At 43.7% G+C, this 27993-nt stretch overlaps 1 long non-coding RNA gene across 1 annotated transcript in view; it reads right to left on the bottom strand.

Moving 5' to 3' along the window:
• Positions 1-23714, bottom strand: part of LOC132346103 (uncharacterized) — a 154191-nt gene extending 130477 nt beyond the window's left edge. The window contains exon 1 of the long non-coding RNA XR_009495811.1: positions 23169-23714. This is a non-coding gene — a long non-coding RNA (uncharacterized lncRNA). The remainder of the gene's footprint in view (positions 1-23168) is intronic.
• Positions 23715-27993: the final 4279 nt, after the last annotated feature.

The following is a 27993-nucleotide window of genomic DNA, read 5'->3' as shown; positions in this document are numbered from 1 at the left end:
ATCAGATCTAGGCCCTTAAATCTATTTCTCACTTCCACTGTATAATCATAAGGGATTTGATTTAGGTCATACCTGAATGGTCTAGTGGTTTTCCCTACTTTCTTCAATTTCAGTCTGAATTTGGCAATAACCCCACATCCAAGGAGCTGTGGCTGCGTGGGCGCAGGAGGGCCTAGAGGAGCTATCCCACGTTGAAGGTCAGGAAGGGCGGCAGTGAGGAGATAACCCTCGTCCAAGTAAGGAGCAATGGCTGCGCTTTGCTGAAGTAGCCGTGAAGAGATACCCCATGCCCAAGGTAAGAGAAACCCAAGTAAGATGGTAGGTGTTGCAAGAGGGCACCAGAGGGCAAACACACTGAAACCATACTCAAAAAAAACTAGTCAATCTAATCACACTAGGACCACAGCCTTGTCTAATTCAATGAAACTAAGCCATGCCCGTGGGGCAACCCAAGACGGGCGGGTCATGGTGGAGAGATTTGACAGAATGTGGTCCACTGGAGAAGGGAATCGCAAACCACTTCAGTATTCTTGCCTTGAGAACCCCATGAACAGTATGAAAAGGCAAAATGATAGGATACTGAAAGAGGAACTCCCCAGGTCAGTAGGTGCCCAATATGCTACTGGAGATCAGTGGAGAAATAACTCCAGAAAGAATGAAGGGATGGAGCCAAAGCAAAAACAATACCCAGCTGTGGATGTGACTGGTGATAGAAGCAAGGTCCGATGCTGTAAAGAGCAATATTGCATAGGAACCTGGAATGTCAGGTCCATGAATCAAGGCAAATTGGAAGTGGTCAAACAAGAGATAGCAAGAGTGAATGTCGACATTCTAGGAATCAGCAAACTGAAATGGACTGGAATAGGTGAATTTAACTCAGATGACCATTATATCTACTACTGCGGGTAGGAATCCCTCAGAAGAAATGGAGTGGCCATCATGGTCAACAAAAGAGTCTGAAATGCAGTACTTGGATGCAATCTCAAAAACGACAGAATGATCTCTGTTCGTTTCCAAGACAAACCATTCAATATCACAGTAATCCAAGTCTATGACCCAATCAGTAACGCTGAAGAAGCTGAAGTTGAACGGTTCTATGAAGACCTACAAGACCTTTTAGAACTAACACCCAAAAAAGATGTCCTTTTCATTATAGGGGACTGGAATGCAAAAGTAGGAAGTCAAGAAACACCTGGAGTAACAGGCAAATTCGGCCTTGGAATACGGAATGAAGCAGGGCAAAGACTGATAGAGTTTTGCCAAGAAAATGCACTGGTCATAACAAACACCCTCTTCCAACAACACAAGAGAAGACTCTATACATGGACATCACCAGATGGTCAACACCGAAATCAGATTGATTATATTCTTTGCAGCCAAAGATGGAAAAGCTCTATACAGTCAGCAAAAACAAGACCAGGAGCTGACTGTGGCTCAGATCATGAACTCCTTATTCCCAAATGAAAACAAGCAGAATATGAAATTTATGCTCTCAACTATACAAAAGTTTAAAAGGGGAAAAAAGGAAATATAAAATGTTTCAAAATTGTGTTTGGGGAATTATTAGAATTATTATATAGAATTCTATTAGAATTATTGTTAGAATTGTTTTTCTCTCTATTCTCTATTCTCCAAATGTCTTTTAATAAAATGAATTACTAATGATTTAAAAGAAACCTTCAAATAATATAGTCCTTTTTCTCCTCTCTGCTTTGGCTCCTGCAAAATGTTTTTCCCTTCCCATCCATCCTCCTCCTGAGCTTTTACTCAAGAGTGTAAACATGCATGGATTCTTCTATCTCACTGCAGTAGACATTTCTGTGTATACAAATATGTGAAATCCTGAAAGATGATGCTGTGAAAGTGCTGCACTCAATATGTCAGCAAATTTGGAAAACTCAGCAGTGGCCACAGGACTGGAAAAGGTCAGTTTTCATTCCAATCCCAAAGAAAGGCAATGCCAAAGAATGCTCAAACTACCGCACAATGGTACTCATCTCACACACTAGTAAAGTAATGCTCAAAATTCTCCAAGCCAGGCTTCAGCAATATGTGAACCATGAACTTCCTGATGTTCAAGCTGGTTTTAGAAAAGGCAGAGGAACCAGAGATCAAATTGCCAACATCCGCTGGATCGTGGAAAAAGCAAGAGAGTTCCAGAAAAACATCTACTTCTGCTTTCTTGACTATGCCAAAGCCTTTGACTGTGTGGATCACAATAAACTGTGGAAAATTCTGAAAGAGATGGGAATCCCAGACCACCTGATCTGCCTCTTGAGAAATCTGTATGCAGGTCAGGAAGCAACAGTTATTACTAGACATGGAACAACAGACTGGTTCCAAATAGGAAAAGGAGTTCCTCAAGGCTGTATATTGTCACTCTGTTTATTTGACTTATATGCAGAGTACATCATGAGAAATGCTGGACTGGAAGAAGCACAAGCTGGAATCAAGATTGCCGGGTGAAATACCAATAACCTCAGATATGCAGATGACACCACCCTTATGGCAGAAAGTGAAGAGGAACTCAAAAGCCTCTTGCTGAAAGTGAAAGTGGAGAGTGAAAAAGTTGGCTTAAAGCTCAACATTCAGAAAATGAAGATCATGGCATCCAGTCCCACCACTTCATGGGAAATAGATAGGGAAATAGTGGAAACAGTGTCAGACTTTATTTTTCTGGGTTCCAAAATCACTACAGATGGTGACTGCAGCCATGAAATTAAAAGACGCCTACTCCTTGGAAGGAAAGTTATGACCAACCTAGATAGCATATTCAAAAGCAGAGACATTACTTTGCCAACAAAGGTTTGTCTAGTCAAGGCTATGGTTTTTCCAGTGGTCATGTATGGATGTGAGAGTTGGACTGTGAAGAATGCTGAGCGCCGAAGAATTGATGCTTTTGAACTGTGGTATTGGAGAAGACTCTTGAGAGTCCCTTGGACTGCAAGGAGATCCAACCAGTCCATTCTGAAGGAGATCAGCCCTGGGATTTCTTTGGAAGGAATGATGCTAAAGCTGAAACTCCAGTACTTTGGCCACGTCATGCGAAGGGTTGACTCATTGGAAAAGACTCTGATGCTGGGAGGGATTGGGGGCAGGAGGAGAAGGGGACGACAGAGGATGAGATGGCTGGATGGCATCACTGACTTGATGGACGTGAGTCTGAATGAACTGCGGGAGTTGGTGATGGACAGGGAGGCCTGGCGTGCTGCGATTCATGGGGTCGCAAAGAGTCGGACACGACTGATCGACTTATCTGATCTCTGACGTAAACACCAATGAACCACATACTATGTAAATTGGTAGCTTTGACAGCTGACTTATACCATCAGCTCAGAGATGGCACTAAACAGTTAGCACCTGGATAATACATGAAAAGAAAAAGGCAGTTGTAGAAGGGGAGGGGATAAAAGGTTTTGATATCCTGGTAGAAGTGGAACTGCCCTGCAGGGAGGGGCACCAAAGATGAGGAAGCTAAGAGTTAGCCATGAAGCCCTGGGGGAGGATGGCTGTGGGTCTGAAAGCAGAATCGTAAAAAACTAGGGTTTGGGTTGTGTCATAGATCTGATTCCCTGGCAAATAGATAGAGATTTGCAGGCGGGTAATTTGTTGGTACTGTGGGTTGAATTGTGGCCCTTCCCCACAAAGAAATTGAAGTCCTAATCCCCATGCCTGCATATATGACCTCACTTGGAAATAGTCTTTGCAGACATAATTAGTTAAGGTGAGATCTTACTGGATTAGGATGGGCCCTTAACGCAGTATGACTGGTGTCCTTATAAGAAAAAGAAAAGTTGTACACAGACAGCAGGAGACCATCATGATGTGATGGAGGCAGAGATTGGAATGATGCATCTACAAGGAACACCAAGGAATGCCAGCATCACAGGAGACTGGGAACAGACAAGATTCTCCCCTAAAGCCTTCAGGATGGAGCATGGCTCTACTGACAACTTAACTTCAGATGTCTAACCTCCAGAACTGTAAGAGAATACATTTCTGCTCTTAAAGCTGCCTAGTTTGTGATATCAGAGAAGGCAATGGCAAGCCACTCCAGTACTCTTGCCTAGAAAACCCCATGGATGGAGGAGCCTAGTAGGCTGCAGTCCATGGGGTTGCTACAAGTTGGACGCGACTGAGCGACATCACTTTCACTTTTCACTTTCATGCATTCTAGAAGGAAATGGCAACCCACTCCAGTGTTCTTGCCTGGAGAATCCCAGGGACGGCAGAGCCTGGTGGGCTGCCGTCTATGGGGTCACACAGAGTCGGACACGACTGAAGCGACTTAGCAGCAGCAGCAGTAGCAGTTTGTGATATTTTTTATGGCAGGGCAGCCTTAGGAAACAGATACAGTTGGGAAGACAAAGAGAGAGAGGTAGGACTGGGCAGTGAACTTGAACTGTGATGCGGCTGCCAAAGCGGCCTCAGCCCCTGGGAAGCTTCGGAGTTGGAAAGACCCTACAGAAATGTCTCAGATGGAGGCAGAGGGCCTTTGTGCCTCCGGCATCCATTCATCATTGGATTGACCCAGGAAGGGGTGAAACCTCAGATCAGGCAATTTCCTTCCACTGGGGGTAACATCCTAGGGAGGGACTCGGCTGTAAGCCATCAGCTTCTGTTTCAACAGCTGGGGCTTTGGGGCAGTGAGAGCCTCTGTGCTGAAGGGACAGCTGGGCAGGAGACCACAGCACCCCTTACCTGTGGCTGTGTTGTCTGAGCTTGGGAAATCTGGGGGCCCAGAGATAAAGGCCTATTTCTCTAGGGACCAACTGATTCTGGAGAGAGAACTTCAAAGGTCGGGGAGAAGCAGAGTGAACAGAGAAGATGGGCAGGGCTCTGAGAGCTTGAAGAGACATGAGATCTTTGCTGCAACCCCACAACTCAATGTCAGACTCTACCCAAAAGCAAAGGGAAGTGCAGCCTCCCTGTATGGTGACCCTCTACCTAGAGGATGTATTAATAGAAGTCCTTTCTTACTGTCAGCTGAGATCAGACTTCCTGTGACTCAGTTTTTTCCCCCTTGCCAAACCAAGCCTTTTTCACTCTCACCTACTTGTTCCCAGCAGACAGAAGATATGTTGAGCTTAATTTTTTTGTAGTTTTCTGTACAACTCTTTCCAATGACTCACATTCTCTCCCATCCCCTTTCTCAGACGCTGCTGAGGTTCACTGCTTGGGAGCACCAGGGAATGTGTCTCCCTTCCACCATCTGGTAGCTCTTCAAATATCAAAAGTCAGTTAGTATGTCCTCCCTAAATCTTTTCTCCAGGCCAAATGTCCCCAGGACTGGATAAACTCTAGTTTCCTATCCAGCTATACAATTCATTACACTGGGCCATCCCTCAATCTTCTTTATATGCTCTTATTTCAAACATTCACTCAATCATCATGCATTTATTAAGCCTCAATTTGGGGACAAGAGCTTCACTAGGTTCTGAGGATTCACCAAGAAACAAGGAAACTTCCTGCTTTATACTCTAAAGCAGAAAAGACAGGGAAAAACCAACCACAGTTGAGTGCAGAGGTGAAGAGCTCAGGACATGTAGAGATGTACTGCCTAGATTCAAATTGCATCTCCATCACTTGCTAACACTGTGTCTTCGAATTACTTAATCTCCTGACCCTAGTTCATTCATTCGTGAAAGCCATAGATACAATGCCTGCCTCATAGCGTTGTCATGAGGGATTAAGTGGACTCATACATGTGACACTCTTAAAACAATGCTGGCCACAGTGCAAGAGCTTAGTGCACGTGACCCATGGTTGCTGTCATGACTGCTATTGAATCAAAGATTCTATGGGAAAGAGAGGCATCAAGGATGATGTCCAAGGTTCTGCCTGTTCCACTGATGCAGGGTAGAATGTTTACTGAGACAAGGGGAAGGGCAGGCCCGGGATAAGGTGTTGTGTTTAGTTTTGCACATTTAGGTTTGAGGGAATGGTGCGACATTGAAAAATGTTGTCAGAAGACAACGGATGTACATTTCTGTAGCTCAATTCATAGGCACAGGTTGGAAACTTTCATAACCTCTTAGTATCCTAACATCCTCTTCTGAATTCTCTCTGTGTTCTCAGCCTCCAGGTTTTCAGAGCGAGACACAGTCCTTCACATATGACCAGAGCAGCCGGGGGCCTTATGTGTCTAGGCACGAAGGGCAGTTCTCACGTGTGGTCAGAGACAGCAAGCCCCTCCCTTTGTCAGTGCTGTGCTTCGTGCCAGGCACACAAGGATCATAACTCACACTTCTGCTCCCAAAGAGCTGGCTGTCAGCAAATCGGTCATTCCTGAGGTGGGGACAGAGCTCTGTCCTTAAACGTCCTTGGTTTTTTTAAGATCTCTATTTAATTTTCCATTAGGAGCCCCCATTCTACCGGGTGCAGAAACTCAATTTCAGTCAGTTTGGGTTTCCTCTGCCCCATCCCTGACGCTGTCTGTCTAGGCTTCAGGGGGTCTCCAGGGGCACCTGATGGAGGTCTTGGAACCTGGCCATCGTTTTTGCATTCCTCCACCGATATGGCTGTTAACCTCTCCTGCTTCTAGGTCAAGGGTCCACAGGACACCTGCAGAGCTGGCCTTCTGGTCCTCCCCTCCCACGGGGCTCCTAAGGCCCAGGGCTTGATCTCTCTCCCCTTCTCCTTCCCTACCTCCTTTTCTCCATCCGTCACTCCCCCCACCCCTTCTCCACACCTCTCTGAGATAGTCATGGGGAAAGGCTGGGAGGTCAACCAAGACACTGTTTAGCTAACACACCACAAAGCCCTTCCCATCACAGGTCCTCCTAGGAAGCCTGAGCCCCAGGGAGGCACAGGGTGTAGAGGGGTCACTTATCAGAGACCTACACTGTCTATCCACTCATTGATTCCTCTCTAAAATAGCTCCTCCAAACAAAAGAAATACTATAAAATAAAGACATTCTTACTCTTTCCAAATATTATCATACCTTCCAGTCCACCCCATCTCTGCCCTGTGAAGCCAGGCGGATCCACCACCCACAAGGCTAGACTCTACAACATGTTGATTCTCATGGTTTTAACCTGATGTCATCTCCCCATGGCCAGACTCATGGCTCCATCATTTTTCTTCCATTCTAATTAGAACTTCACTCAGTCAACCTCACTGTGGCTCAGTCAAATCCCCACCTCCAGTATCTCCTGGTGTTTGAGGCAGGAGAGTGAGGTGATCAAAACCAGAGGCAGCAAGGCAGGCAGGTCAGAGAATGTTGGCTGTAACTATAATCTAGGCAAGATGTGATGAGGGCCTAAACTTAGGCAGGGCCAGTGGTATTCAATCCCCCTCCCTTGAGGGATGCCAAGGACATACCAAGCACCTGGCTAGAAGGTGTAGCGCCACAATCCAATCAAGGCTGAGAGATCATAAGAATCACAAAAGCAGAAAGCAGATCAAGAGGGATTCTGAAAGTATAATAAAGATGCTCCTGGCGGTTTTTGGTAGGGAGGTGTAACAATTATTAATACATTTAGAGGGACTATAGGGGACAGCCAAGGGAATGGAGAGAGTATAGGAGAGAGAGATTTACCTACAGAAATCAGTAACCAGTAGGTGTGGAGAACAAAGAACCTGACAAGCCCAAATTTCACATTGTAGGGAAGGAAAGACTTTCCTCTAGCCTCTGTGTTCAGGGACTGGGACCTGCAAATTAAGCTGACAAAAGACTAGTTTAATAGGAGATTAGATCAGATCAGATCAGTCACTCAGTCATGTCCGACTCTTTTCGACCCCATGAATCGCAGCATGCCAGGCCTCCCTGTCCATCACCAACTCCTGGAGTTCACTCAGACTCATGTCCATTGAATCGGCGATGCCATCCAGCCATCTCATCCTCTGTCATCCCTTTCTCCTCTTGCCCCCAATCCCTCCCAGCATCAGAGTCTTTTCCAATGAGTCAACTCTTCACATGACGTGGCCAAAGTACTGGAGTTTCAGCTTTAGCATCATTCCTTCCAAAGAAATCCCAGGGCTGATCTCCTTCAGAATGGACTGGTTGGATCTCCTTGCAGTCCAAGGGACTCTCAAGAGTCTTCTCCAGCACCACAGTTCAAAAGCATCAATTCTTTGGCGCTCAGCCTTCTTCACAGTCCAATTCTCACATCCATACATGACCACTGGAAAAACCATAGCCTTGACTAGAGGAACCTTTGTCGGCAAAGTAATGTCTCTGCTTTTGAATATGCTATCTAGGTTGGTCATAACTTTCCTTCCAAGGAGTAGGCGTCTTTTAATTTCATGGCTGCAGTCACCATCTGTAGTGATTTTGGAGCCCAGAAAAATAAAGTCTGACACTGTTTCCACTGTTTCTCCATCTATTTCCCATGAAGTGATGGGACTGGATGCCATGATCTTCATTTTCTGAATGTTGAGCTTTAAGCCAACTTTTTCACTCTCCACTTTCACCTTCATCAAGAGGCTTTTGAGTTCCTCTTCACTTTCTGCCATAAGGGTGGTGTCATCTGCATATCTGAGGTTATTGATATTTCACCCGGCAATCTTGATTCCAGCTTGTGTTTCTTCCAGTCCAACGTTTCTCATGATGTACTTTGCATATAAATTAAATAAACAGGGTGACAATATACAGCCTTGACAAACTCCTTTTCCTATTTGGAACCAGTCTGCTGTTCCATGTCCAGTTCTTTTTTTTTTTAATTTTATTTTTAAACTTTATATAATTGTATTAGTTTTGCCAAATATCAAAATGAATCCGCCACAGGTATACATGTGTTCCCCATCCTGAACCCTCCTCCCTCCTCCCTCCCCATACCATCCCTCCGGGTCGTCCCAGTGCACTAGCCCCAAGCATCCAGTATCGTGCATCGAACCTGGACTGGCATCTCGTTTCATACATGATATTTTACATGTTTCAATGCCATTCTCCCAAATCTTCCCACCCTCTCCCTCTCCCACAGAGTCCATAAGACTGTTCTATATATCAGTGTCTCTTTTGCTATCTCGTACACAGGGTTATTGTTACCATCTTTCTAAATTCCATATATATGCGTTAGTATACTGTATTGGTGTTTTTCCTTCTGGCTTACTTCACTCTGTATAACAGGCTCCAGTTTCATCCACCTCATTAGAACTGACTCAAATGTATTCTTTTTAATGGCTGAATAATACTCCATTGTGTATATGTACCATAGCTTTCTTGTCCATTCATCTGCTGATGGCCATGTCCAGTTCTAACTGTTGCTTCCTGACCTGCATACAAATTTCTCAAGAGGCAGATCAGGTGGTCTGGGATTCCCATCTCTTTCAGAATTTTCCACAGTTTATTGTGATCCACACAGTCAAAGGCTTTGGCATAGTCAATAGAGCAGAAATAGATGTTTTTCTGGAACTCTCTTGCTTTTTCCATAATCCAGCAGATGTTGGCAATTTGATCTCTGGTTCCGCTGCCTTTTCTAAAACCAGCTTGAACATCTGGAAGTTCATGGTTCACATATTGCTGAAGCCTGGCTTGGAGAATTTTGAGCATTACTTTACTAGCGTGTGAGATGAGTGCAATTGTGTGGTAGTTTGAGCATTTTTTTGGCATTGCCTTTAGAAAAGGTACACAAATTTTATTTGATGTTATTATTTTAATTTTTTTTTATTGTGCACAGGAGGCCTTAATAGACAAGAAGTGAAGACCCAGAATGGCAGGTAGACTCAGTTTCTGTCTTGGAACCTGGGTGAGGAGTGGTGGCATTCGCTAATGCAGATGACCAAGGACGTGATTAGAAAAGATGAGCTCATAAGAGGTGTAGTGTGAGAGGTGGCAGTGAGAGCTAGAATCATGGAAAACAGTTTCGAGAGTGTGGTGCTGAAGGGGTACTGGCGGGGAGCAGCCAGAGTAACAGCAAAGTCCAGAATGTGGTCATGATATTGAAAAAGACAAAACTCCTTAGAAAGCACAGGCCCAGGACCTGTGAGCTGCAGGTGTCAGATGGGCGGTCCTCAGGGACAGGGATACATCGTGTGAGGTGTGAGGCCAGGCTTCCTGGCGTGGATGCTCACCCCTCTGTCACTACACACTGTATCAGCCATCCCTCCCCACCGCTGTCAGTTGAATAATCTGTGAACATTCCTTTTACATGACTCTTCAAGTTGCTGATAGAAATACTAAACAGGCCAGAGCTGAGTACTTCCCTTGAACGTGCTCGGGGAGTTCCAATTATGCTTTCAGAGTTATGAAGGATTTTGTTTTATAAAGTTAGTAAGAAATTAATGTTCTATGTAGTCAGCTGACTAATACCTCACCTCCACTTACCTTCCCATGACAGCCGGATCATAAGCCATGGCAGAGAGAGGAGACTGAGCTATTTATCTTATGGCTTATTTCCCAGATTTTCTCACGTATCAGTAAGTCAGATCTCCTGGAAGCTACTGAGTTCAGGTCCCATAGATAATCAAAAGCTGTACTTCTCTCAATAAAATATGTGCAAAATGCAAAAAGGCTCTTGGGCTTTCTAGCAGTGATGCATTTTCTGTTGCACCTGATCCTGATAAATTTCATATTCAAGGCTAGGATGGATGGTGGGGAGGGGGCAGGGAGGTAGAATAAGGGGATGCTACTGGTGGCGAACAGCCTAGAATGAAGACAAATTGAGTCACATAGCTGGATTCTCGCCCTGGCCCTGGCCTGAGCTGTGGGAAGTGGGCAGGTCACTGAGCTTCAGTTTCCTCTCCGCTAAGGAGGGATCATGCTAGTTTACTATGCTGGGCTTCATAGGTTAGTGTGGCAATAAAGGTGAGACAACGGGCTGGAAAGAGCTTTGTAAACTCTTAGCCATGAGAGATATGACGTGAAAGTCGCTCAGTCATGTCCAACTCTTTGTAACCCCATGGACTATACAGTTGATGGAATTCTCCAGGCCAGAATGCAGGAGAGGATGCTATGCTAAGTCACTTCAGTCATGTCCGACTCTGTGCGACCCCATAGACAGCAGCCCACCAGGCTCCGCCGTCCCTGGGATTCTCCAGGCAAGAACATTGGAGTGGGTTGCCATTTCCTTCTCCAATGCATGGCAGTGAAAAGTGAAAGTGAAGTCCCTCAGTCGTGTCCGACTCTTAGCGACCCCATGGATTGCAGCCCACCAGGCTCCTCCGTCCATGGGATTTTCCAGGCAAGAGTACTGGAGTGGGGTGCCATTGCCTTCTCTGACAGGAGAGGATAGCCGTCTTTTTATGGAGAACTGCTGGACCTGTGTTTCAAACCTTCATCAAATCTTTGTTGCCATTAACTCTTTGCCCATCACTATGCACAATCTTTCCCCTCAGCAAGATTTTTTTAAACCCGCGGGTTGTTTGAAGAACTGATTGATTCTGTTTGCACAGAAAAGCTTCTCCTGCCAATCTAACCTAAACCCAGGCCACCCTAGGCTCATCTTAGCACCAGGTGGAGGAGAAGAAATCTGAGTGTAAAACATCTTTTTTTTTTTTTTCCTTTTTGGCTGTGCTGCGCAGCATGTGAAATCTTAGTTCTCTGACCAGGATCAAACCCATACCCCCTGCAGCAGAGTCTTAACCACTGGACAGCCTGGGAATTCCCTGAATGTAAAACATCCCAAAGAGTAGTTTTAAACTTCCTCATGGCAGAGGGTGTGCAGCCTGGGAAGAGGGAAAGACTCCATCAGAAACATTCTCAAATCCTCATTAGATAACCCTCTCACCAAGGCCTGCTGTTCTCACTCGCGTTTTTCATTCTTAACATGGATAATTTTCAGATGCTTCTTTCCACCCATAACCTAAACAGCCCAGCAGGCCAGCTTTACAGGTACATTAGAGGAAATGCTGTGAATATGTAATTTTTTTTCCGATGACACAATGTTCCAGGTCACGGCTGCCTCTACCTTGAAGCTATGTATGCGTTGTGTCAGATTCAGCACAGTAGCAAGAGAAGAGATAAAGATCTTCAAGGCTCCACCTCCCACTCACCTCCAGCTCCTGGGCAGAGCCTGCTAACCCAGGGGGCTGCCTGCTCTCAGAAGCTGGAGGCCCTGGGTTGGTGGTTGGCTCTATGCCATGGCCCACTCCCTTCCCCTCTCTCTCCATAATAGCCACTGCTCCACAAGTTTGAGTCCCCAGGCAGGCAGGCAAGTGGCTCATAAATAGTTCAGTAAAGGGTAGCTGTTAAGATTACTAATAGCATGCTATGTGCTGTGGGCTAGTCAAGGGAAATATGACCCAACTCACATTCCAGACAGTTAAGATCTATCCATTTGGGTGAAAAGCATTTCTTAGGTTCTAATATGGGCTTCCCTTGTGACTCAGCTGGTAAAGAATCCACCTGCAATTCAGGAGACCTGGGTTCGATCCCTGGGTTGGGAAGACCACGCTGAAGAAGGGAAAGGCTACTTTCCCTGGGTTGGGAAGATCCCTTGGAGAAGGAAAAGGCTAAAGTTTTAATACAGAACCTTAAATCTGACAAGGCTTTGGGAAACCAAAGGTCTGGTCCTCTGCCTTTCAGCAGGAAGAATATCTCTAGTTTGCATATGAAGGCTCTGAGGCTTGGACAGATTGGCATTTTCCCAAGGTCATACATTTGTCTGGGGCAAGAACCAGATCTTCCTCTGGCCTTTGTTTCTCCTTAAGACAACGCTCATGTGTATTCCTCAGAAAGTAGCATTTGCCTTCTAAGTGTTAAATACAACACTAACACTGTGAACATGGATAATTCTATTGTTTCTACTCCCTTAAGGTATCTGGGTCATCTCAGGCTGAGGCTAATCAAACCCCTGGAGCTGTGTCTGCAAACCAGAAGGCAAGGGGCTGAAGTAGACACCACCTCTCCCAAGGAGGCTAGGTGGGACTTTAAGAGGGAGGGAAGAAAATGTGATGAACAACACGACAGCCATGTGACAACACCGGAAAGATCTTGAACATATTAACAACACTTTCTTTAAAAAAAGGGCAGGGGGGAGGGTGGCAAGGTGGGAAAAGGAAGAAGCAGAATGTGGCTTCAAGGAATGCAAGTACAAAGATGTGTTGACTAAGACATGTGGGTAGCTGCTCGAAGTTAGTGTAAAAGAAATAACCTGATCAGGTTAGACTCCACCAGTACAAAGAAATTAGAGAAGATGAAGATCTTTTCTCCCTTCCTTCCTTTTGGTCTCCCTGGCTCTCAGGCAGGCGTGCGCATGCGCGGCTCGCTCTCTCTCTCACTCACACACACTCGAATGGAGTAAATACTGTGAATGCAGCACAAACCACCACATCAAAGCTCATAATTATCCTATTTCAAGGTTCCTCCAACTCCAGTGCTTGAGATGATTTATTTGAAGAGCTTTTCAAATGCTACAGGCTACAAAAGTCTCTGGATGTTTCTATTTCTTACCTTTAAACTCAGTTGAAAGCCCCTTTCTTCTCCCCCTAGCTCCCTGAGATGGGAGTCTGTGATTTCATTAGCTATTCTGAGATGGTGAACAGTGCAGTGCTGTTCGGCTGACCAGCAACTTAAATTCACCGGCTAGACTCTTGGTGGTGAAAACATCGCCTCAGAGGCCTGCCTTTGCGGTGGCTCAGAAAAATTCAGATCAGTGTTGGCCACACTTCCCTTGACCCTCTAATGGCACGATTCTTCCCACACTTTCCTAGATCTGGCTTTTTGTTTTCTTTAGTTAGTAGACCTTTTTCTTAAAAGGTTCAGGTTTATAGAAAAATTGAGCAGAAAGTACAGGGTTCCCATATCCTCCTTCCCCCGTCCCAATTCCCCTGTCATTAACATCTTGCATTAAGTGCACATTGGTTATAGTTGATGAGCCAATACTGATGTTATTAACTAAAGTCCACAGTCTACATTAGGGTTCACTCTTTGCATTGTACGTCCTATGGGTTTGAACAAATGTATGATGTCATGTACCCCATGTTTCAGTATCACACAGTACTTTCACTGCCCTAAAAATTCCCTAAGCTAGTCATCACTTCCTCACCACAACCCCTGCCAACCACTCATCTTTTTATTATCTCCATAATTTTGCCTGTTCCAGAATGTTACATCGTTGGAGTCATACAGTATGTATGCATTTCAGATTGGTTTCTTTCACCTGGCAATATATATTTAAGGTTCCTCCATGTCTTTTCACAGCTTGTTAGCTCATTTCTTCTAGCACTGAATGATACTCTACTGTGGATGTCTCATAGTTTATGTATTCACCTACAGAAAAACATCTTGTTGCTTCTGAATTTTGGCAATTATGAATAAAGCTGCTAAACATCTGTGGGCATGTTTTTGTGTGAACATAATTTTTTAACTCCTTTGGGTAAATACCAAGGAGCATAATTTGCTGGATTATGTGGTAAGAGTATATTTGGTTTTGGAAGGAACTGTCAAGCTATCTTCCAGAGTGGCTTTACCATTTTGCATTCCCACCAGCAATGAGTAAGAGATCCTACACATCCTTGCCAGCTTTTGGTATTGTCACTGTTTTGGATTTTAATCATTCTTTTATGTGTGCAGTGGTATCTTATTTTAATATGCAACTCCCTAAGGATATTTTCATATACTCATTTGCTATCTGTACATCTTCTCTGGGGAAGTGTCTGCTCTAATCTTTTACCCTCTTTTCAGTTGGTTGTTCGTTTCCTTATTGCTGAGTTTTAAAAGTTCTTTATATATTTTAGATACCAGTCCTTTATCAGACATGTCTTTTGCAAGTATTTTCTCCCAGCCTGTAGTTTGTCCTTTCGTTCTACTAAAGATCCATCTATTTTTGTAAATCAATATATTTTCTAACCTTTTCTTCTCTGTTTCATTGGCAAAGTCTTCTATTTGTCTTCTGAAAACTAGAGAAAAGGATAGTTTTATACCAAAATTCCCAAGGTCCTAGGAAGGAAGTCAAACAAACCCAAGAGTCCTGAAACAACTTGACAATCTGAGTCCTAAGGAGAATTGACTCCTAACAGCTACAGCACCGGGCCCAGGAAGTAAAACCTGCTCCTGCCTTCGTGGAGCCTAGAATGGGGCACTGTAAAAGAATCTGGATGCTGTTTGCAGATTTTTAACTCCCAGAGAGAGAGGGAGCTCTGATGAGCCCGTGACTAGTTGGCCCCATCAACCCATGAACACTGCATACAGAAAGAATTAATAAATCAAATCTAAGAGAGTTAAAATGTCCACTGACAGATGAATGGATGAAGAAGATGTGGTACCTAGATACAGCCATAAAAAGGAACAAAACTGGGTCATTTCCAGAGACATGGATGGACCTAGAATCTGTCATACAGAGTGAAGTAAGTCAGAAATAGAAAAGCAAATATAGTACATTAACACATAGATGTGGAATTAGAAAAATGTTGCAGATGAACCTGTTTGCAGGGCAGGAATAGAGATGCAGATGTAGATAACTGATGCAAGGACACAGGGGTCAGGGAGGGTGGGGTGAACTGGGAGACTGGGATTGACATGTATATATATACACCATCATGTGTAAAATAGCTAGCTAGTGGGAACCCGCTGTAGAACACAGGGAGCTCAGCTCTGTGCTCTGTGATTACCTGGGGCGGTGGGATGGGGGGAGGATGAGACCCAAGAGGGAGGGGATAAATTCCCTGTGGCTGATTCACTTCATTGTACAGTAGAAACCAATACAACATTGCAAAGCAACTATACCCCAATTTTTTAAAAAAAGGATACAGTTGCATATTCATAATAAGCTCATTATTTTCCACAGTGGTTCAGCTCTGGACTCTATCAAAGAAATTGATGGTATTGTCTAATGTAACCCAGACCACGGGAAGGAGTGCCACAGACAAGATCACACATGCATCTAAGCAGGAGGGTGCAGAGAGACCAAGAAAATAAACAACAGAAACCCAAGAGTGGTGATTCCAAAGGGAAGCCTGAAGTGTCTTCTCTAAATTGTTACAGTCTCACTTTCGCCCTGATTACTCTGTGGAAACAGGATGAACTAGTTGGATAGGTTTTACTCATTTGTTGTTGATTTTTTTTTTTTTTTTTAACTGTTGCCAAACATAAGTCCCAGGAATTGTGTTTGATCTCTTACTCTCTTGCCTTTTCCAGGCCCTCTCTATTAAGCTCCATGGAATGGAAAAAAAAATCCTTGTACAGTTTATCAAGAGGGGCCTATAAAATCAGCTGTAATGTATCTAGTCTCACTGGGCAATGGGCTGGGCAAGAAAGGCCAAGAAGATTTACCTAAAAGGTAAACTGTCCCCTACATGTATCAGTTCAGTTCAGTTCAGTTCAGTTGCTCAGTTGTGTCCGACTCTCTGCAACCCCATGAATCGCAGCACGCCAGGCCTCCCTGTCCATCACCATCTCCCGGAGTTCACTCAGACTCACATCCATCGAGTCGGTGATGCCATCCAGCCATCTCATCCTCTGTTGTCCCCTTTTCCTCCTGCCCCCAATCCCTCCCAGCATCAGTCTTTTCATGTATATTTCAAAATAAAATTAAACTATAAAATAAATGATGGGGAGTTTAAAATACTCTATTTTTTATAATGATTACATCAATACTTTTTTGTTTATCAAATAATATATCCTTTCTAAAATCTCTTTCTTTCTCTGCTGAAGCTGCTGATGACCTCAACAGGGACTGCGTAGCTGACCTGAATGATCTTGCATTGAAAGGGCCCAGCTTTACCCTGGGCTCCACTGGACAAATCACCCCACACTCAAGAATGGGCCAGCCCAGTCCTGGGGTTATCAAAGAGTGCTGAAGAAGATGGCTATTGACAGACATCATTAATCTTAGCTATTTTTTACGGCTTGCCCCACCTTTTCTATCACCAACTAGATCAACAAGTTGTGGTGACACAGTGTTTAATATGATGGTTGCTAAGGAAGGAAGTGGAGAAGGCAATGGCACCCCACTCCAGTACTCTTGCCTGGAAAATCCCATGGACGGAGGAGCCTGGTGGGCTGCAGACCATGGGGTCGTGAAGAGTCGGACACGACTGAGTGACTTCACTTTCACTTTTCACTTCCATGCATTGGAGAAGGAAATGGCAACCCACTCCAGTGTTCTTGCCTGGAGAATCCCAGGAATGGGGGAGCCTGGTGGGCCGCCGTCTATGGGGTTGCACAGAGTCGGACATGACTGAAGCGACTTAGAAGCAGCAGCAGCAGCAAGGAAGGAAGGGTATCTCAAAACCCCGATGGGGTTTTCTTTGCCTGTTACGAGACATTTCTTCTAGGTGGCTGACAATAAAACATTTATATCTATTTATTAATAATAAATACTACTGGATTGTCACATGTTCTGGCTTCTTTGCTATTCGACCAGTAATAGGTGAAATTTTACTTTTTTGTTTTGGCTGTGCTGCACAGCTTGTGGGATCTCAGTTCCCCAACCTGGGACTGAACCCGAGCCCTGGCATTGAAAGCCTGGAATCCTAACCCTTTGGCCACCAAGGAACTCCCAGTAAAATGTGAAACTTTAAAAAGATAAATTTTTAGACACTTTCAGGATTGGGAAATACTAATTTTCTACTCGACCTTGAGATTGTAATTTCTCTTTTTTGGCAAGATTTAACCTTTAAATTGGTTTTAAAATTAATCTGACGTTGCTTTTTTCTCTTCCTTCTCTGATCCTATTCATAATCCTCACAGTGGAGGCTGACAATTTCTTATCTTGGGAACCATAGCCACTCACATTCCAGGCCTCTCAGCCATCCCAGGTGGGGAACAAAGCACGGCTCTCTCTTCCTGCAGAGAATTTGAAGATGAAATGCAGTTCATATTAGCACAAGAGAGGCGGGTATTCCTTTTCCTGGAGATCCTTTCAGAAATAATTCTCTTGCCTAACAAACAGGTTGGCTCGGGTACTGCCCTGACTAAATAATGAGCAAGACAAGTTAGGAGACTTCTTTCTGCTGACAGATCCTTTACTGGTAATTAGGGGCAGTTTGGATTAAATTCAGAATGCAAGGTGACTCCCCCATCACAGATGGCCAACCCCATATCACTCACCTCATGGAAAAACCCTTCAGCTTATTCTCTCCAAGGTAGTAGAATATATTCATGACCACCACTAGCATCGTTGAAGAAGGGATCAATTCTACCCAAAATTCTAGGGCGAAATAATCAGGCTTAGCATAAGATGAAGAGTCTAATTCTTACTTTTATCAATGTGCTTACTAAAATTCTGATTGTTGTGACAAAGTAATTACGCAGAAGAGCTATTTATTACAGTTGATACTTTAATAAAGTCGCAGCAGGGGGTTGATCCCCCAATGTTATGGGGTCAAGAATTACAGGTTGAAGCAAAAAATATAAATAAATGTCTCACTGCTCTTACATAGTTTGTATATACTAAAATTAATGGCTGGGACCTGGTGGTGCAATTAATTTGATATAAGGCCCAGTGTAGAGCATGGTAAATAGTACAGACAGATGGCCAGAGCATAATATGCAGACACATCTCTTAGCTAACTTCCCCCAAATCTGGAATGTAACTGAATGATGCAAAAGCGTCCACCACACCTGTGCTTAGAGGATAAAGGGGTTCTTTTTCAGGGTGAAGAATTTAAGAGACTGCTAAACACATGTAAATTCAACCCTAAATACCGGGACTGGCTAATCACTGCGGCAAAGGTGAGATTTTGGGCAATCATTCAAAGGAAGGCCTACAGTTTCTAGAACAGAGATAATATTTCAAAACAACCACAGATCCCACAAGCTCAAAATGTAATTTTGTATAAAATCTAATTTATGCCTAAAATGTTGACTCTCTTCTTCTGATATTTGTATTTTCACAAGGATTCTGTAGCTGTTCAGTTTCAGTTCCGAGATCGTTTTCAACAGGCTTTTTTGTTGTCCTCTAGTATTGCATCAAAGCAACTGAAACTCTGTATTTAATGTTAAGAAAGTATTCTGAAATGTCCAAGTTCTTAAGCCCCAAAGGAGATGGAGGCAAAGCTAAGCCCTTCACAAACAGTAACAGAAATGATCTCATTAAGCATTACTGTCCAAACACGTCCGCTCTTCAAACAGACCAGGTACTGAAAGAGTGAATAGAGGTGCCGGTTTCTATTTTATCTCCACCTAAAGGTTTCTCTCTTAAGCTGAAACTGAAGCTTATGTGCTTCACAGAGTTCGCTTGTTTTAGAAGGAAAGAAAAACATTCCAAAGAAATTACTCTAAAAACTAAAAATTATAGCTTAAATAATGCTATTGCCATTGGTCATATAGCCTGAAATATAAAATCAGCAACACAAAAAGACTCTTTAAGTGTTCACACGGATTTTTCCCCCTAATTTTGGTTTCCCTGCTGTACCCTCTCCACCCCCTCTCTTCCCCCATCATTCAGGGCAGCACAAGCACTCTCTGTTTCACAGCAGTTGTTTTAAGGGAAAACAAACCTCTATGCCACTTAACCCATTAGGAGCTAGTTGGTAACCTGTGAACGATTCAATTTAACAAATATTTTTGTGCATCTATTGGATGCTTAGGATACATCAGTGAAATAATCATAAAGAACCTCTACCCTTGGGGAGCTTATATTCCAGTGGGATAGACAAGCAGTAAACACTGTAAAGAGTAACTATTCGGTATGTCTGAGGATACTGAATAGAGTGGACAGGGTAGGTGTCACTGAGGAGTTGGGGGTGGGGCAGTGTCACAGAGTGGACTCCACATCCCAGGGGGAAGTCTTCTAGGCCGAGAGAAGCTGGGGTGGACGCTGGGAGGCTGGAGCAAAGCTGGAATCTTTGAATGTCCAGTGTGGCTGAAGTAGGGTGAGCAGAGGGCGAAGGGGAGTTTATTAGAGAAGGATGGCTGAATGTGGCATCCCAAAATATGCCTCTTCAGTGTAAGGATTATTTTGAGCTGATTATTTTGAGAAACAGCAAACACAGGAGAAGCTCAGAAAACAGAGTAGAAGTTCCCCTTACATAAGGGAAATTTATATTTAGAAAGAAAATTTCCCTGGGTAAGGGTGTCTCTCCCTCTCTGTACCAGGAAGAGAGTGAGTGAAATTCACTCGGTTGTGTCCGACTCTTTGCAACCCCATGGACTATACAGTCCATAGAATTCTCCAGGCCAGAATACTGGAGTGGGTAGTTGTTCCCTTTTCCAGGGAACCTTTCCAAACCAGGGATTGAACCCAGGTCTCCCACATTGCAGGCAGATTCTTTAACAGCTGAGCCATCAGGGAAGCGTACCAGGAAGAGAAGGTTCACGAAATCGCAAGAGACTCTTGTCACTGGAGAAGGCACCACTTAAAATTGTACAACAAGCCTTACCCTGTTTACCCTGTTCCCCTGGTAACTTCCTCATAACCAGTCTCCCCACTGTTGTTGTCCAGTCGCTAAGTCACGTCCAGCTGTTTGCAATCCCGTGGACAGGAGTACGCCAGGCTTCCCCGTCCTTCACCACCTCCCTGCGTTCGCTCAAACGTCTGTCCATTGAGTCGGTGATGGTGTTTAAGCTGGAGTTCTAAGTCACCACACAGGGTTTCTCATTTTTCCCTGGGTGTTTGTCCCATGCATCCATGAAGCAGACATGTTAATCAACTTCTATTTCTTTCTCTCTTATTAGTCTGTCTTCTGTTATAGGGGCCTTTGCTGAGAACTAAGAAATAGAATTTTTCCCCCCAACATGAAAACTCTGATTTCTCCTTCTCAAAGTAGACAAGACATTCTTAGAAAGGTACACATCTCACAGCACAGCCTTGACCCCCAGAGCACTTGTCCCATGTCTTCCCACATCAGAAGATGAAGCATGGTTTAATCTTCCTAACATGCATAAGTCATCCCGCAAATCATTTATTGGTGTCTTTCATCCTTAACATTTAACTTGGAAATACTTTCCAGAGATAGCTCTTTCTTTTATTTGCAGAAAAGATCTTCATTTTGGAACTTCTTACTCTCAGATGAACATTGTAAACTTTACCTTTCTGCCGGCTACACAATTGTTGCCTCTCTGAAAAATGTTGTTTGCTTTCAATTTAGACATAAAACTTTTTTTTCCAGGCATACTTTCACCTCAATTGTGAACTTTATTAACTAAGACATTTCATCTCTTTCCAATTCTGAGTCTTCAACCCTCCACCTTCCACTCCCCCTCTTACTCCTCAGCCCTCTTTTCTGTGCTGTTTTAGAAAGGCAATTACCTCCCCATTATTCAGAGATGGGTGATCCATCTTGCGGCTCATTTATACCCTTTGCTCATTAACTTCTTTTCCTGTTTTAGTAATTTCAAATTATTATTACTAGAGAAGAGCTGGAGATAATTTTATAACACATATTTTCCCTACATGTTATAGAGAGAATGTCATTATTTCACCAAATTTTATTTTTCTCTTACTGGGCATTGGGAAACTGTTTTTCAGCTTACCTTGCTGTTCTTTGGGGCCATGTGGCTCAATGCTGGTCAGTGGGGGATGGGTGGAAGTGACATAAACCACTTCCAGGTCTGAATATTAAAATATATCATGAAGTCCTGCATCCTCTCTTCCCTTTCTTCAATAATCTTGAAGGCTACATGCTCAGGCTATATCACAAGACGATGAAAATACAGACTTCATGGTTTTCAGAAGGAGGAGAAAGTTCACTGACCTACATCTGAATCCACTTTGGTTGTGCTAAGCCACTGAGTTTCAAAGACTGGGTTTCCATAACAATCCAGAATATTCTATCACTATATTCTATCTTATTCAATTATTATTCACTCTCCCATCTCCCTCCAAAACATTTCACAGATGGGGGAACCAGAGCTCAGTGATGCCTGTAGTCTGCATAAGCTAACATAACTAATAAATGAGGCAGCCAGCCCCTGGGCCTCTCTACACCAAAGCCACCCTGTTTCTGGGGTTCTCAGTGTATACTTTCTGTTCTTTGTCATGTAGGAAAGGAAAAAAAATCTTTTCCCCTCTACTCTACTCAGATCTCTGGGTGGGGGCACTGCAACTCAGACTGACAAAAGACAGACTGAGAGGAAAAAATCACAGAAGTTTATTAATGCTTGTGCATACAAATGGGAGAGCACCCGAGGATGAGGAACTCAAAGAGGTGGTTAGAACTTGGGCTTATATAATGTCAGCAAAAGAACAGAACATGTTTAGAGTTGTGACAAGACAAAGGAAAAGGACTTTGAGTTTCTAGGGCAGCAGATTGTAAGAAGGCACACATATGGGGAAACCACTGAAAGATACGGAGAGGGCAATGGCACCCCACTCCAGTACTCTTGCCTGGAAAATCCCATGGACGGAGGAGCCTGGAGGGCTGCAGTCCATGGGGTCGCTAAGAGTCAGACACGACTGAGCAACTTCCCTTTCACTTTTCACTTTCATGCTTTGGAGGAGGAAATGGCAACCCACTCCAGTGGTTCTCGCCTGGAGAATCCCAGGGACAGGGGAGCCTGGTGGGGTTGCAGAGTCGGACACGACTAAAGCGACTTAGCAGTAGCAGCAGCAGTAATGAAAGATAAGGGTCAGTCCAGTTTATTGTGTAGATTCCTGTGGTGCCATTGCTGGGCTAATAGGGTCTAGAGTTATCTCCAGTAGTGGAGGGAAGTGAGAACTCTTTACAAATGTCCTGCTTTTAGGTAAATAGAAGGGGGACAGACAGTTTTTCTTCTATCAGTCTTCTCTCAATTGCCTTTCGCTCAAAATAGCCCTTATTCCAGAGTGGTGTATTTGGAGGTGGCATATTGTGCAGCCTTCTGTAGTGATCTACAACTCTTCTTGGGTTGTTCATCCCAAAGCATCTTACACTTAATCTCTTCAGAATGGTCATTTGCTCCTAACCACCATTACTCTATTAAAAAGCAAGGAAAAAGGGAACAGACACACTGTAGCTGTGGCCTGCTGAGGAATGATGGCAGACCTTTCTGATGTTTAGCTTATACAACCAAAACAGCCACACGTTTCATGCTTCCAGTCAAAAAGGCGAAGCAAACAAAAAGCCTTGCATCACAGCAGATGCTATTATAAGGTAGGGCCAAAGCAAATGTTACCAGCTACTATGAAAAGGGGCTGAAGCAAATCACTGTAATTCAGTATTCTCCTGTGCCACGTGGTATGGAGCCTCTACACCATCTAGTCCTTTTGCAGCAACATTGACATTTATAAATAATGATACCTCCCCAAAGACACAGCAAACATAATTCTACATTCATGGGTATGTGTGTATATGCCCAGACTTCAGAGATAACTCTGCAAATGTTCAGAATTTGAGCAATTCAGTTGAGAATTTCAGCACCCACCTGGTTATCAGAGCCAGGAGTCCGAGTGCCATCCCTGCGTCATCCGTTTTCTGCACCCAACGCCAAGTCCAATCATTCTTCACCCCGACTTCAGTCCATCTTTAGTGTTGCTTCATCTCTAACCTGAATCAATGGAGAAGCCTCATAACTGGTCTGCCAGCTTCCACCTGAAATCTCCATTAGCCCAATCTCCTCAGCAAAAGTGATCTAAACAAACAAACAAACCACAAACCAGATCATTTCATCCCTCCACCTAAATCTTTAAAATGATTTTTTATTGTGCTTACAATAGAATCTAAACTCTTCTCTGTGGCCTCCAAGATTCTCCACGACCTGGGTCCTCACCCTGATATCTCTGGCCTCATCTCACAGAGGTCTCCCCTCTCCCCACTCTCTAATCATGTCCTTCCAACAGCTCCGCCTCACCTTTGCCTTGGGATTTGCTGTTGTCTCTGCCTGGAAAGCTTTTGATTTTTAGACATCGCCTCACCAGGGAGGCCACCCTGACCACCTACATGAAGAAGGTCCCTCCCCCAGTACTGTCTATTATAGCTTTCAATCTCTTCAGAAAACCCATCACAGTCTGCAGTGATCTTAGCCATCTTGTGTCTTCTTGCCTGTTCCCCCCCGCCCCCGCCCCGAGAACATTATGTCATTAAAGGTAAAATAATAAGCTAATATTTTCTTTGTGCCAAGCACTGTCTTAAGTGTTTTATATATGCAAGTTCAGCCTGACAAATAACTCTTCAAAACACTTTTTGTTTTTTAATATACAAACTTCATAGAATGTATGCATCTCTCAATACAGAATTTGTCTGTTTTAAGATGGTATAAAATTTTATATTTACATCTCAAAAAATGTAATATATTTTAGCAAAACAATGTGGTGGAATGTTTTCAGTTACCATCCAAAGTCAAGCAGTAGAACAGCAGGAATGATCGTAGACATTTTGAAAAGCACAGCAAGCACCCACAAAGCGGAGGTAGTCTTTGGACACTGCTGATGCTTCCATTGACCTCCGAGCATCATGCTCAGAATGAGTCATGCCCTGTCACTGGCGCTGGTCCTGAATGCATTTACCAGTGCTTTCCCCACTGAGCCATTGTGTTTTGCCCAGAACTGTGTAATGAGTGCGTCCCCAGTGGCTCAGCGGTAAAGAATCCACCTGCAATGCGGAAAACATGGGTTCAGTCTCTGGATCAGGAAGATCCTCTGGAGAAGGAAATGGCAACCCACTCCAATATTCTTGCCTGAGAAATCCCATGGACAGAGGAGCCTGGCAGGCTACAGTCCATGGGGTCACAAAAGAGTCACATATGACTTAGCAACTAAACAACAACAATATACAAAGAGTACCAGAAAAGTTGAGAAAGTTTGAAGAGAATGGTGGATAAGGAATTAAAGGAATAAAAATAGCATTAACAATGGAAGAGATGCTACTATACATAAAGCAACTGTTTTAATTTTCTGGTGATCAATGTTTTAAACATTTTGCTCCTTAATGTGACCATTGTTAATAATATCTAAGTGTGTCAAGGGGAAAAAAACATTTTCTATACTCTCTTAAGTGGTGTGTGTGTGTGTGTGTGTGTGCACACTCAGTTGCTCAGTCATGTCTGGACTTTGTGACCCCATGGACTATAGCCCACTAGGCTCCTCTGTCCATGTGATTTCCCAGGCCAGAATACTGGAGTGGGTTGCTATTTCCTACTCCAGGGGATCCTCCTGACCCAGGGAATCTTTGAATCTCTTGAATTTCTTCAAGGGAATTTCTTCAAGGAAATTTCTTGAATCTCCTGCATTGGCAGGTGTTCTCTAGGCACCTGCAAATTAAGCTAACAAAAGACAGACTAGTGAGAAAAGACAGATTTTTATACATGTATATGTGTGTGGGAGTTCACAGAAAATGTGACTCAAGGAGGTGGTTAGAATAGTTTGCATGCCTGCTCAGTGACTTCAATGGTGTCTGACTCTTTGCAACCCCATGGACTGTAGCCCACCAGGCTCCTCAGTCCATAGGATTCCCCAGGCAAGAGTACTGGAGTGGGTTGCCATACCCTCCTCCAGGGGATCTTCCCAATCCAGAGATCTAACTCTGCATCTCCTGCATGGCAGGCAGATTCTTTACTGCTGAGCCTCTCCCCAGGGCAGGTCCACATCTATCTAGTGCACCCACAGATCCCAAGGCCTGACAAGCCTCAGTCCAGAACAGATGATCAATTACTCGTCCCCAGTCAATGAATTTACAGATCAAAGGAAGCCAGAATATGTCACCCCAAAATATGCCTTTTTTTTATATGTCTCTTTGACATCAAAATTATTTTGAGCTGAAGACATTTGTTGTTGTTTGATCAGTTAGTTGCTCAGTTATGTCCAACTCTTTGCAACCCCATGAACTGCAGCACATCAGGTCTCTCTGTTCTTCACTGTCTCCTGGAGTTTGCTCACACTCATGTCCATTGAGTTGGTGATGCCATCCAACCATCTGCTCTGTTGTCCCCTTCTCCTTTTGCCTTCAATCTTTCCCAAGATCCAGGTCCTTTCCAGTGAGTCAGCTCTTCACATCAGCTGGCCAAAGTATTGGAGCTTCAGCTTCAGCATCAGTCCTTCCAATGAATATTCAGGGTTGATCTCCTTTAGGATTTACTGTTTGATCACCTTGCTATCCAGTTCAGTTCAGTTCAGTTGCTCAGTTGTGTCCGACTCTTTGCAACCCCATGAATCGCAGCACACCAGGCCTCCCTGTCCAACACCAACTCCCAGAGTTCACTCAGACTCACGTCCATTGAGTCAGTGATGCCATCCAGCCATCTCATCCTCTGTCATCCCCTTCTCCTACTGCCCCCAATCCCTCCCCGCATCAGAGTCTTTTCCAATGAGTCAACTCTTCGCATGAGGTGGCCAAAGTACTGGAGTTTCAGCTTTAGCATCAGTCCTTCCAAAGAAACCCCAGGGCTGATTTCCTTTAGAATGGACTGGTTTGATCTGCTTGCAGTCCAAGGGACTCTCAAGAGTCTTCTCCAACACCACAGTTCAAAAGCATCAAGTCTTCGGCACTCAGTTTTCTTCACAGTCCAACTCTCACATCCATACATGACCACAGGAAAAACCATAGCCTTGACTAGATGGACCTTTGTTGGCAAAGTAATGTCTCTGCTTTTTAATATGCTGTCTAGGTTGGTCATAACTTTCCTTCCAAGGAGTAAGCGTCTTTTAATTTCATGGCTGCAGTCACTATCTGCAGTGATTTTGGAGCTTGCTATCCAAAGGACTCTCAAAAGTCTTCTCCAACACCACAATTTGAAGGTACCAGTTCTTCAGTGCTCAGTCTTCTTTATGGTCCAATACTTACATCCATACATGACTACTAGAAAAGCCATAGCTTTGACTATATGGACCTTTGTTAGAAAAGTGACATCTATGCTTTTTAATATGCTATCTAAGTTTGTCATAACTTTCTTTCCAAGGAGCAAGTGTCTTTTAATCTTATGGTTGCAGTCACCATCCACAGTGATTTTGGAGCTCAATAAAATAAAATCTGCCACTGTTTCCACTTTCTCACCTTCTATTTGCCATGAAGTGATGGGACCAGATCCCATGATCTTCATTTTTTGAATGTTGAGTTTTAAACCAGCTTTTTTACTCTCCTCTTTCACCTTCATCAGGAGGTTCTTTGGTTCTTCTTCACTTTCTGCCATTAGACGGGTATCATCTGCATATCTGAGGTTATTGATATTTCTCCAGGCAATCTTGATTTCAGCTTGTGCTTCAAGCAGCCTGGTATTTTGCACGATGTATTCTGCATAGAAGTTAAATAACCAGGATAACAATATACAGTCTTGATGTACTCCTTTCCTAATTTTGAACCAGTCTGTTGTTCCATGTCTGGTTCTAACTGTTGCTTCTTGACCTGCATACAGGTTTCTCAGGAGGCAGGTAAGGTGGTCTGCTATTCTCATCTTCTTAAAAATTTTCCAGTTTGTTGTGATCCACACTGTCAAAGGCTTTAGTGTAGTCAATGAAGCAGATTCTTTTCTGGAGTTCTCTTGCTTTTTCTATGATCCAATGAATGTTGGCAATTTGATCTCTGGCTCCTCTGCCTTTTCTAAACCCAGCTTGTACATCTGGAAGTTTTCAGTTCACATACTGTTGAAGCCTAGCTTGAAGGATTTTGAGCATAACCTTGCTAGTATGCAAAATGAGCACAATTGTCTGATAGTTTGAACATTCTTTGACACTGCCCTTCTTTGGGATTGGAATGAAAACTGACCTTTTCCAGTCCTTTGGCCACTGCTGAGCTTTCCAAATTTGCTGACATATTGAGCACAACACTTTAACAGCATCATCATTTAGGACTTTAAGTAGCTCACCTGGAATTCTAGCCGAACTATTTAAAATGAAGGCATTTAAGAAGCAGCAAATGCAGGAAAAGGTCTCTGAAACCTTCTCCTGTTCTGCATGAAGGCAGGATATAGATTCTCCATCTCTGAAGACAGACCCTTATCAGATGGCATAAGAGGAATCTGCAAACAACTCACTTCATTAAGTTTTCTATCATATATTTACCTTCCCACTGTTTGCCACCCTTGGAAACCTAAAACCACTTTCTTTTTCCAGTTATTTCTCTATAAATGTGTTCTTCTTTGTTGAAGGTAGTATGTAAACCAGAGTTCTAAGCCACCTCCTTCAGTTTCTCTTTCTTTGAGTTTCTCCCTTCTAGGAGACATACACATTAATAAACTTCTGTTTTTCTCTAGTTAATCTGCATTTTGTTACAAAGGCCCAACCAAAAATTTTGAAGGACAGAGGGACAAGAATTTTTTT

The sequence above is a fragment of the Bos taurus genome, chromosome 9, assembly GCF_002263795.3.
Source record: "Bos taurus isolate L1 Dominette 01449 registration number 42190680 breed Hereford chromosome 9, ARS-UCD2.0, whole genome shotgun sequence".
Lineage (NCBI taxonomy): Eukaryota > Metazoa > Chordata > Mammalia > Artiodactyla > Bovidae > Bos > Bos taurus.
Note: the sequence above shows the minus strand (reverse complement) of the source record. Positions and strands in the feature narration are given on the sequence as shown.